Source organism: Synchiropus splendidus, chromosome 4 (genome assembly GCF_027744825.2).
Source record: "Synchiropus splendidus isolate RoL2022-P1 chromosome 4, RoL_Sspl_1.0, whole genome shotgun sequence".
Classification (NCBI taxonomy): domain Eukaryota; kingdom Metazoa; phylum Chordata; class Actinopteri; order Syngnathiformes; family Callionymidae; genus Synchiropus; species Synchiropus splendidus.
Genome location: NC_071337.1, coordinates 35,322,361 through 35,333,598, shown reverse-complemented (window position 1 = coordinate 35,333,598; position 11,238 = coordinate 35,322,361). Strand labels below are relative to the sequence as shown.

At 43.4% G+C, this 11,238-nt stretch overlaps 1 long non-coding RNA gene across 1 annotated transcript; it reads right to left on the bottom strand.

Moving 5' to 3' along the window:
- Positions 1-8,631: 8,631 nt before the first annotated feature.
- Positions 8,632-10,803, bottom strand: LOC128758102 (uncharacterized). The gene is made up of 4 exons (XR_008414436.1): positions 10,520-10,803; positions 10,322-10,399; positions 10,176-10,244; positions 8,632-8,779 (listed from the first exon to the last, which is right to left on the bottom strand). It is a non-coding gene; the product is annotated as an uncharacterized LOC128758102 (long non-coding RNA).
- Between the last annotated feature and the right edge of the window lie 435 nt (positions 10,804-11,238).

Below are 11,238 nucleotides of genomic sequence, written 5' to 3'. Positions count from 1 at the left end.
CTCCATGTAACTGTACAACTTCAGACGAGCATAAGCAGTGGTAAAAGCTCCGATAAAAACATTGCTGCTTTTACCAGGAGGGTAGAGACCATTGTAACGCCACTGGATCACAACTTTTTTCTCATCCAGCACGTTAAAGTAGCTGACCTCGTATTTCCCTGAAAACATGAAACTGAAAAACTCGTTGGGGTCTGACACTACAGAAACCTGAGACATGTTCACTCTCTGACAAAACTTTCCCCATAGGCTATTAAGACAAGTCTTAGCCACCTGTCTCTTTGCTGGGTTGTGACAAACCCTGCGACAGTCGTCACAAGTTACCGGGTCTGGGACCTCTGTAGGGCAAACAGGATCGTGACAAACGCTACAGTGAGCTTTGCATATGTGTTTTGATTTATCTTCATACCCCTTATGACAGCTGACGCAAAAGTAACGTGTTCCTAACAAACCTTTAGGGTTCTTCACCCCGTAATAGTGTCCCTGAAGTAGAAACAAGAATAAGGGCTCCGAACCATCAGCAAAACCGGTGGCATAATGCGCTAATGGCTGGTTTGCTGTCGTTTTATTAAACACAACAATTTTACGCCTCACTATCCGTTCAAACAGGGGTATATCTGTGAATATGATAGGTGTTTGAGAATCTAAACCAGCTTTGTTTAATAATTCCCTCCCCAACTCAACACAATCTTGATACGCACGGTTAGGATTAAGGAGACAAGAAAGGCTGATTGCGACGCAAAGCTGCTTGGTTCCATCACCACCAACTACATAGAGATGTCGTCTTTTTTTAACAAAAATTTTGGCATCCAGCGTCTTCTCGAGCTTGCGTTTCGCGCCTCCTCGAGGGATATGTACAATTTGGACCGTTAATTCAATTCTCTTACCCATAGCGATGACTCTGTCAGATTGCAATGTGTTGCTAAGGAGGTCCTCAAAAGCAGGGTAGATATTTCCACCGTCGCCTTCAACCACAACATTAACGTGTTCTTGAACATCTTCACCTACCACTTCAAGCTGAACCACATCCTCTCGATCTGCCAGTCTCTGCACTTCATCAGCCAACTCCCTGACCTGTTGCATCCAACCTCTGTAGAAAGTAGCTAAATCAGGAGTGTCCGGTACAGCAGGACGTGTTAGCACCCTTCTTATCCTATCGGTGTTAAAAGGCTCTATGACTTCTGATTCAATACCGGTACCTCTAATACAACATCCTTCCTGAAGCGAATCACCGTCATCATCAACACTGTCATCGCTACAGTTAGAGTCAGACACATCTACCAGAGGGTCAAGAGCAGTTGTCCCTGAATCAGTCGTCTGCAGATTATCAACAAACCTTTCTAACCGATCGCCATTGTCTAAAGAGGTATCAGCCCTACCCTCACGAGATGATGCAGGAACCATATTTAAAATTCGGTTATCCTCTCTCTCGCCGAAAAAAATTGACTCCATGTTTTCATTTATACTCGGATCATAGACCTGCACTACATCCTCCTCAGACACGTTGTCAAACAAGTGAGACAGAAACATACGTGTTGGTGAAGCACTCTGGTCAATGAGGTGTGGTGTAGTGTCCTGGTTGTGTGTGGATTCAGGGTCAGAACCGGAAGGAAAACCATCATGGTTGGCCATAGCGTAATAACAATCATAACAATAACAATAAAATAATAATTAAAAAACATTTAATAAACAAAACAACAGTCTCAAAACACAATCACCCGCGATGCAACAGCGACCTCAAAACACAATCACCCGCAGTGCAACAGCAACCTCAAACCGTAATCACCCATCACTGCTTTTAAATAATGAGGATCCAAATGGACCTTACTGGGGTCGAACTTCAGTCAGATCAGTCCACGACGTCTGTTACCACCAGGTCCTTGTTGTTTTAGGAGTCTCAGAACTTCAGACACCAGCGCTTTATTCGTGACGTCCTTAAAGATGAATTCTGTAACGATTATCATAATATTTAAGACATATGCATCCCTGCTGATTACTCGTTGAAATGGTTGTTAATCTTACCTTCACGTATATTTCTCGCAGAACGGCGGTATTTACGTGCTTGACGCGCTTGACGTGCTAGACGACGACTCTGTATTTCACTCTGATGAAGACGACGTTCAAGCGTACGTACTCTGAATTCAAGCTGTTGTTTTACAGCCGTTGCATGATGGAACGCTAATAGGGTCGGCGACACTGGAGCGTGGGGTCTGTCTTGGGTAGCTGTGACAGAGCGCTCGGGGGCTGGGGGTAGAGGCAGGGTTTGGTCAGGGGGTGATGCGGCGCAAGTCGACGTTGGTGTCCGGGGTGCTATCCGCGGGTTGTCTGTGGTTGCTGGCGGTGCTGATGGTGGCGGCGACGGTGGCTGTGGAGGTGCGGATTGCCCAGATGCCGACGTCGAGTCTTCAGTAGGGAACGATCCGGATAGTAGATCCAGAGGTAATGAGGAAACCAGCGTCGATGTCTCCCACAAAGGCCAAGACCCAGGAGGGAGAGCTGAAACAGAATTTTGACAACAATACAAATGTAAATACAATCTAGAAGCAAGACCTCGGATAGCAGTTAATATGATATTAATATAAACAGAGTAGTATGAAAATAACCCTAGTACAATATGAAAAAATACGACCTGCGGAAAAACAAAATTACGTAATCATATAACCGGTGTTGAGCCGTGTTGTTTTCTAGCGAAGGCTATAATAAAACAACAACACGTGTAGCATCACGAAAACCATCATCACAACAGAAGCATATCCTAAAGAGCGTTAAAAATAAATAAATAAAAAACTCAATGTATGGACCTACTCAGGACCGTCATTTAAAGCATAAAAACAAATAGCAAATCACGAATCATTAGTGTATAAGAATACTATATATATATATATATATATATATATATATATATATATATATATATATATATATATATATATATATATATATATATATATATAGTATATAGTATAATACATAGTGTATATGTATTAAAGCACATTACAATTACCTCTAGTGGTCATCATCGTTAAAGCACAGTGTAAATAGCAATCGCGACCTCTAGTGACCGCCGTCGTTAAAGCATAGTGTTAATAGTAATTGCGACCTCTAGCGACCGGTGACGTTAAAGCATAGTGCAAATAGTAATCATGACCTCTAGTGGTCAACGTCGTTAAAGCATAGTGTAAATAGTAATCACGACCTCTAGTGGCCGCAGTCATTAAAGCATAGTGTTAATAGTAATTGCGACCTCTTGCGACCAGTGACGTTAAAGCATAGTGCAAATAGTAATCGTGACCTCTAGTGGTCATCGTCGTTAAAGCATAGCGTAAATAGTAATCGCGACCTCTAGTGGCCGGCGCCATTAAAGCATAGTAGTAAAATCACAATGTTGTTTAGCAGTAACAGTTACCCAAACACCTTCAATAATAAAATTACGCTATCTAAAAGCATAAAGCCGGAACATAGATAAACCACATTACAGATAACAGGCACCTTGATGCTCTAACACAACGAATTGCAGACACATCATTAAACCACACACACACACACACACACACACACACACACACACACACACACACACACACACACACATAATAGCGAACATACAGCCATTCAGCTGATACTGAACGGTAGAGATGTGTTGAAAAAAAATTGGAGATTTACATCTTACCAAACGGTGGTGGTGGCGTTGAAGCGACAGGCAGAAGGTGTGGCGTGCTCGTTGCCTTTGTATCTGTTTTCATGTGAAAAAATAAATAAATAAATACAGCAGTGAAACGTAAACTATCACTCCAAATGTTTTTTCCCGCCTCCTATCAGCTGAGGCGTCTGGTGAGTGAAAGAATCCACGAGCGGGCGCCCTACTCCTTCGACCTCTGACTGGCTGTCTGTTTTCATACGCACAGGTGTTGAATAAAACAAAAACATAGGCAGTTAAATATAAAACACATCAACAGAATGTGCTTAAAATACTTTTTTTGTTTTGCTCTCACCGTCGAACAGTTGGAGCGACCCGTCCAATGAATGATCAGCATCCACAGGGTCCGGATGACTTCCCGGTCGTGTCTGATTTCCGGGTTCCGGGTGATCTTTTCATGCACACACACACACACACACACACACACACACACACACACACACACACACACACACACGCACACACACACACATACGCATGTATATACACTTAATAAATACCGCTGTTCTTTACCTAGTTATCGTAATTATGATTAGAATCGCTGTCTCCTTCTCACCAATGACTCGCGCCGGTCCTGTCTTCCGTGCCGAATTATACCGTCGCTTACGGCTCAGAGAGCGTTGATTACTCCCCTTCAGTCGATTTCCTGTACTCGGCCCCGGACGAACTCGTCCTCGCTGTCGATTATTATAATACACGGCGTGTTCTGAGCCTCGGTGCCGCTGTCTTGAAGACTCGCTCTCGGATTCACAGCCGACAGATCCGCACGGGCATCTCCGTCTTCAAAAGTTACACGCATTAACCGCTCAAGCTCCTCAGCGCCGATCAGCGTCTCCGGGAAGTTATTCGCGGAGGCGATAATATCTGAAAAATAGAAGTGCGGCTGTTGTAACACATAATAGAGATATTAACAACGAATTATAAAATAATTCAATATTTTTACCAGTATCACTCTGCGTTAAATGAACGTCACACAGATGAGTGACGACGTCTGTCAATGAAAAGAGACATGGTACGTGATAAACATGGCGTAACGTTTTTATTATACTTATATATGTAAATGTAAATACATAGATACACATATATGTATATACTTATATGTATACTGTATAGATATAGATAGATAGTCTGGAGTCCTTTTGGAAAGGAGGATGAAGTTCTGGAAGGTCTGGTCAACAGCCAAGGTTACCCCGGAACTGATGTAAAATGTGGTCTGAATCGGGTCACCTAAATACTCCGTCCGTGTGGGTAGGTCCTCGGTGACGTCTTTGTTGATTTGGATCGGGTCACCCACTCTGCCATTGTCGCCAATTAAAGACAGATGTATGAATATTCTAAAGGTGTTTCCAGATGTGGTGGAGACAGCACAAGATCTGGAATTTGACCCATGACGACCTGGACCATAAGAAGACCAGGATCAATCAGTGGAGACTGCACCCCCAAAATGAACTGAAATGTGTAATAAAAGGGGTCAGGGCCTGAGATAGTCTTTGTCACTCTACACCATCGGAGCTGAGGCAAAGCCAGGTGTAGTTGCGGGCCCAGAGCTCTGTTAGGGTAATTAGACGCCTCTGTCAGGGTGTAAATTCTTTTGGATTTTAAGTTGGGGTGTTTTTGGTTGTCATTCTCACGAGAAAACGAACACGTGGAAGGTACAGAAGTGTATTTCCTACAGCCTAAACAATGTTGTCTGAAGACAATGAGGTCCGCCTTCAGACTGTCTCTTTTGAAGATTCAACCGTCCAGGAAAGAACTCGCGTCTCCGCAGCAAATTAACTGGTTATCACAGACTCTAAAAATGCATCGTTTCAAACTCACACAGGGTGTAAAATTAAATAGACTGATTCAACAGAAACTCATGTGAGTTGAATAACTGTGTCATTTGAACTAATGCTGAAAACTAAAGTATTTCTTTCTTTTTTGTTTCATCATTGTTCACTCAACCTTGTTTTCTGAAAACTAAAAGTATTTCTCAAACAAGTTCAAATTATCTGTTTAAAAGCATTTTGAAAAAATGGTGCATGAGTTGGGTAGCTGTGTCGTTTGAACTATTAGTGAAGACTAAAAAGTGTTTTCTTTCTACTGTTTTATCTTTAAGAAATATTTCAAGAATGAAAAACTTCTTCATAAGATGTTAAATAACTTCAAAAATGTTTAAACCCGAAATAATATTGTAGCTACTAACGTGTTTTGATTATTTAGCCTACAATGCAGAAACAGTTCAAACATTGACTAATGCTGAAAACTAAAAGTATTTCTTTCTTTTTGTTTTGGTATCCGGGGCAATGTCCGCGGCTTGTCTGTGGTTGCTGGCGGTGCTGATGGTGTCGGCGACGGTGGCTGTGGAGTTGCGGATAGCCCAGATGCCGACGTCGAGTCTTCAGCAGGGAACGGTCCGGATAGTAGATCCAGAGGTACTGAGGAAACCGGCGTCGATGTCTCCCACAAAGGCCAAGACCCAGAGGGGAGAGCTGAAACAGAATACCGACAACAATACAAATGTAAATACAATCTAGAAGCAAGACCTCGGATAGCAGTTAATATGATATTAATATAAACAGAGTGTAAATGTAGGGATCTACTAAGGATCAACATTTAAAGCGTAAAAACAAATAGTAAATCACTAGTGTATACTGTCATTAAACCACATTACAATTAGTAAAATCACGACCTCTAGTGGCCGCCGTCGTTAAAGCACATTACAATTAGTAAAATCACGACCTCTAGCGGCCGCCGTCGTTAAACCACATTACAGTTAGTAAAATCACGACCTCTAGTGGACGCCGTCGTTAAACCACATTACAATTAGTAAAATCACGACCTCTAGTGGCCGTCGTCGTTAAAGCACATTACAGTTAGTAAAATCACGACCTCTAGTGGCCGCCGTCGTTAAAGCACATTACAATTAGTAAAACCACGACCTCTAGCGGCCGCCGTCGTTAAACCACATTACAGTTAGTAAAATCACGACCTCTAGTGGACGCCGTCGTTAAACCACATTACAATTAGTAAAATCACGACCTCTAGTGGCCGCCGTCGTTAAAGCACATTACAGTTAGTAAAATCACGACCTCTAGTGGCCGCCGTCGTTAAACCACATTACAGTTAGTAAAATCACGACCTCTAGTGGCCGCCGTCGTTAGAGCACATTACAGTTAGTAAAATGACGACCTCTAGTGGCCGCCGTCGTTAAAGCACATTACAATTAGTAAAATCACGACCTCTCGTGGCCGCCGTCGTTAAAGCACATTACAGTTAGTAAAATCACGACCTCTAGCGGCCGCCGTCGTTAAAGCACATTGCAGTTAGTAAAATCACGACCTCTAGTGGCTGCCGTCGTTAAAGCTAATTACAGTTAGTAAAATCACGACCTCTAGCGGCCGCCGTCATTAAAGCACATTACAATTAGTAAAATCACGACCTCTAGTGGCCGCCGTCGTTAAAGCATGGTGTAAATTAGTAATCCCGACCTCTAGTGGTCGCCATCGTTAAAGCATAGTGTGAAATAGTAATCACGACCTCTAGTGGTCGCCGTCGTTAAAGCATAGTGTGAAATATTAATCGCGACCTCTAGTGTCCGTCGTCGTTAAAGCATAGTAGTAAAATCACAATGACGCTTAGCAGCAACAGTTACTCAAACACCTTCAATAGTAAAATGACACCGTCTAAAAGCACAAAGCCGGAACATAGACAAACCGCATTACAGATAAAACGCACACACACACGCACGGACGCACGTACGCACGTACGCGCACACACACACACACAAGTATTTATTTCTCTTTGTTTTGGTATCCGGGGCGATGTCCGCGGCTTGTCTGTGGTTGCTGGCGGTGCTGATGGTGTCGGCGACGGTGGCTGTGGAGGTGCGGATAGCCCAGATGCCGACGTCGAGTCTTCAGCAGGGAACGGTCCGGATAGTAGATCCAGAGGTACTGAGGAAACCGGCGTCAATGTCTCCCACAAAGGCCAAGACCCAGAGGGGAGAGCTGAAACAGAATACCGACAACAACACAAATGTAAATACAATCTAGAAGCAAGACCTCGGATAGCAGTTAATATGATATTAATATAAACAGAGTGTAAATGTAGGGATCTACTAAGGATCAACATTTAAAGCGTAAAAACAAATAGTAAATCACTAGTGTATACTCTCATTAAACCACTTTACAATAAGTAAAATCACTACCTCTAGTGGACGCCGTCGTTAAAGCACATTACAGTTATTAAAATCACGACCTCTAGTGGCCGCCGTCGTTAAAGCATAGTGTAAAATAGTAATCCCGACCTCTAGTGGTCGCCGTCGTTAAGGCACAGTGTGAAATAGTAATCGCGACCTCTAGTGTCCGTCGTCGTTAAAGCATAGTAGTAAAATCACAATGACGCTTAGCAGCAACAGTTACTCAAACACCTTCAATAGTAAAATGACACCGTCTAAAAGCACATAGCCGGAACATAGACAAACCGCATTACAGATAAAACACACACACACGCACACACACACACACGCACGCACGCACGCACGTACGCGCACACACACACACACACACACACACACACAATAGCGAACATACAACCATTCAACTGATACTGAACGGTAGAGATGTGTTGAAAAAAATTGAGATTCGTATCTTACGTTGGTGTTGGTGTTGGTGTTGAAGCGACAGGTAGAAGGTGTGGCGTGCTCGTTGTCTTTGTATCTGTTTTCATGTGAAAAAATAAATAAATAAATACAGCAGTGAAACGTAAACTATCACTCCAAAATGTTTTTTCCCACCTCCTATCAGCTGAGGCGTCTGGTGAGTTAAAGAATCAACGAGCGGGTGCCGGGTGATCTTTTCATGCACACACACACACACACACAAGTATTTCTTTCTTTTTGTTTTGGTATCCGGGGCGATGTCCGCGGCTTGTCTGTGGTTGCTGGCTGTGCTGATGGTGTCGGCGACGGTGGCTGTGGAGGTGCGGATAGCCCAGATGCCGACGTCGAGTCTTCAGCAGGGATCGGTCCGGATAGTAGATCCAGAGGTACTGAGGAAACCGGCGTCGATGTCTCCCACAAAGGCCAAGACCCAGAGGGGAGAGCTGAAACAGAATACCGACAACAATACAAATGTAAATACAATCTAGAAGCAAGACCTCGGATAGCAGTTAATATGATATTAATATAAACAGAGTGTAAATGTAGGGATCTACTAAGGATCAACATTTAAAGCGTAAAAACAAATAGTAAATCACGAGTGTATACTGTCATTAAACCACATTACAATTAGTAAAATCACGACCTCTAGTGGACGCCGTCGTTTAACCACATTACAGTTAGTAAAATCACGACCTCTAGTGGACGCCGTCGTTAAAGCACATTACAGTTAGTAAAATCCCGACCTCTAGTGGCTGCCGTCGTTAAAGCACATTACAATTAGTAAAATCAGGACCTCTAGCGGCCGCCGTCGTTAAACCACATAACAGTTAGTAAAATCACGACCTCTAGTGGCCGCCGTCGTTAAAGCACATTACAGTTAGTAAAATCACGACCTCTAGCGGCCGCCGTCGTTAAAGCACATTACAGTTAGTAAAACCACGACCTCTAGCGGCCGCTGTCGTTAAAGCACATTACAGTTAGTAAAATCACGACCTCTAGTGGCCGCCGTCGTTAAAGCACATTACAGTTAGTAAAATCATGACCTCTAGCGGCCGCCGTCGTTAAAGCACATTACAGTTAGTAAAATCACGACCTCTAGCGGCCGCTGTCGTTAAAGCACATTACAGTTAGTAAAATCACGACCTCTAGCGTCCGCCGTCGTTAAAGCACATTACAATTAGTAAAATCACGACCTCTAGTGACCGCCCTCATTAAAGCACATTAGAGTTAGTAAAATCACGACCTCTAGTGGCCGCCGTCGTTAAAGCACATTACAATTAGTAAAATCACGACCTCTAGTGGCCGCCGTCGTTAAAGCACATTACAATTAGTAAAATCACGACCTCTAGTGGCCGCCGTCGTTAAAGCACATTACAGTTAGTAAAATCACGACCTCTAGTGGCCGCCGTCATTAAAGCACATTACAGTTAGTAAAATCCCGACCTCTAGTGGCCGCCGTCATTAAAGCACATTACAGTTAGTAAAATCCCGACCTCTAGTGGTCGCCGTCGTTAAGGCACAGTGTGAAATAGTAATCGCGACCTCTAGTGTCCGTCGTCGTTAAAGCATAGTAGTAAAATCACAATGACGCTTAGCAGCAACAGTTACTCAAACACCTTCAATAGTAAAATGACACCGTCTAAAAGCACATAGCCGGAACATAGACAAATCGCATTACAGATAAAACACACACACACGCACACACACACACACGCACGCACGCACGCACGTACGCGCACACACACACACACACACACACACACAATAGCGAACATACAACCATTCAACTGATACTGAACGGTAGAGATGTGTTGAAAAAAATTGAGATTCGTATCTTACCAAACGTTGGTGTTGGTGTTGGTGTTGAAGCGACAGGTAGAAGGTGTGGCGTGCTCGTTGTCTTTGTATCTGTTTTCATGTGAAAAAATAAATAAATAAATACAGCAGTGAAACGTAAACTATCACTTCAAAATGTTTTTTCCCACCTCCTATCAGCTGAGGCGTCTGGTGAGTTAAAGAATCAACGAGCGGGTGCCCTACTCCTTCGACCTCTGACTGATCGTCTGTTTTCATACGCACAGGCGTTGAATAAAACAAAAAACATAGGTAGTTAAATATAAAATACATCGACAGACTGTGGTTAAAATACTTTTTTTTAATTGAACTGAATGTTTTGCTCTCACCGTTGAACAGTTGGAGTTCAATGAATGATCAGCATCCACAGGGTCCGGATGACTTCCCGGTCGTGTCTGATTTCCGGGTTCCGGGTGATCTTTTCATGCACACACACACACACACACACAAGTATTTCTTTCTTTTTGTTTTGGTATCCGGGGCGATGTCCGCGGCTTGTCTGTGGTTGCTGGCTGTGCTGATGGTGTCGGCGACGGTGGCTGTGGAGGTGCGGATAGCCCAGATGCCGACGTCGAGTCTTCAGCAGGGAACGGTCCGGATAGTAGATCCAGAGGTACTGAGGAAACCGGCGTCGATGTCTCCCACAAAGGCCAAGACCCAGAGGGGAGAGCTGAAACAGAATACCGACAACAACACAAATGTAAATACAATCTAGAAGCAAGACCTCGGATAGCAGTTAATATGATATTAATATAAACAGAGTGTAAATGTAGGGATCTACTAAGGATCAACATTTAAAGCGTAAAAACAAATAGTAAATCACTAGTGTATACTCTCATTAAACCACTTTACAATTAGTAAAATCGCGACCTCTAGTGGCTGCCGTCGTTAAAGCACATTACAATTAGTAAAATCACGACCTCTAGTGGCCGCCGTCGTTAAAGCACATTACAATTAGTAAAATCACGACCTCTAGTGGCCGCCGTCGTTAAAGCACATTACAATTAGTAAAATCACGACCTCTAGTGGCCGCCGTCGTTAAAGCACA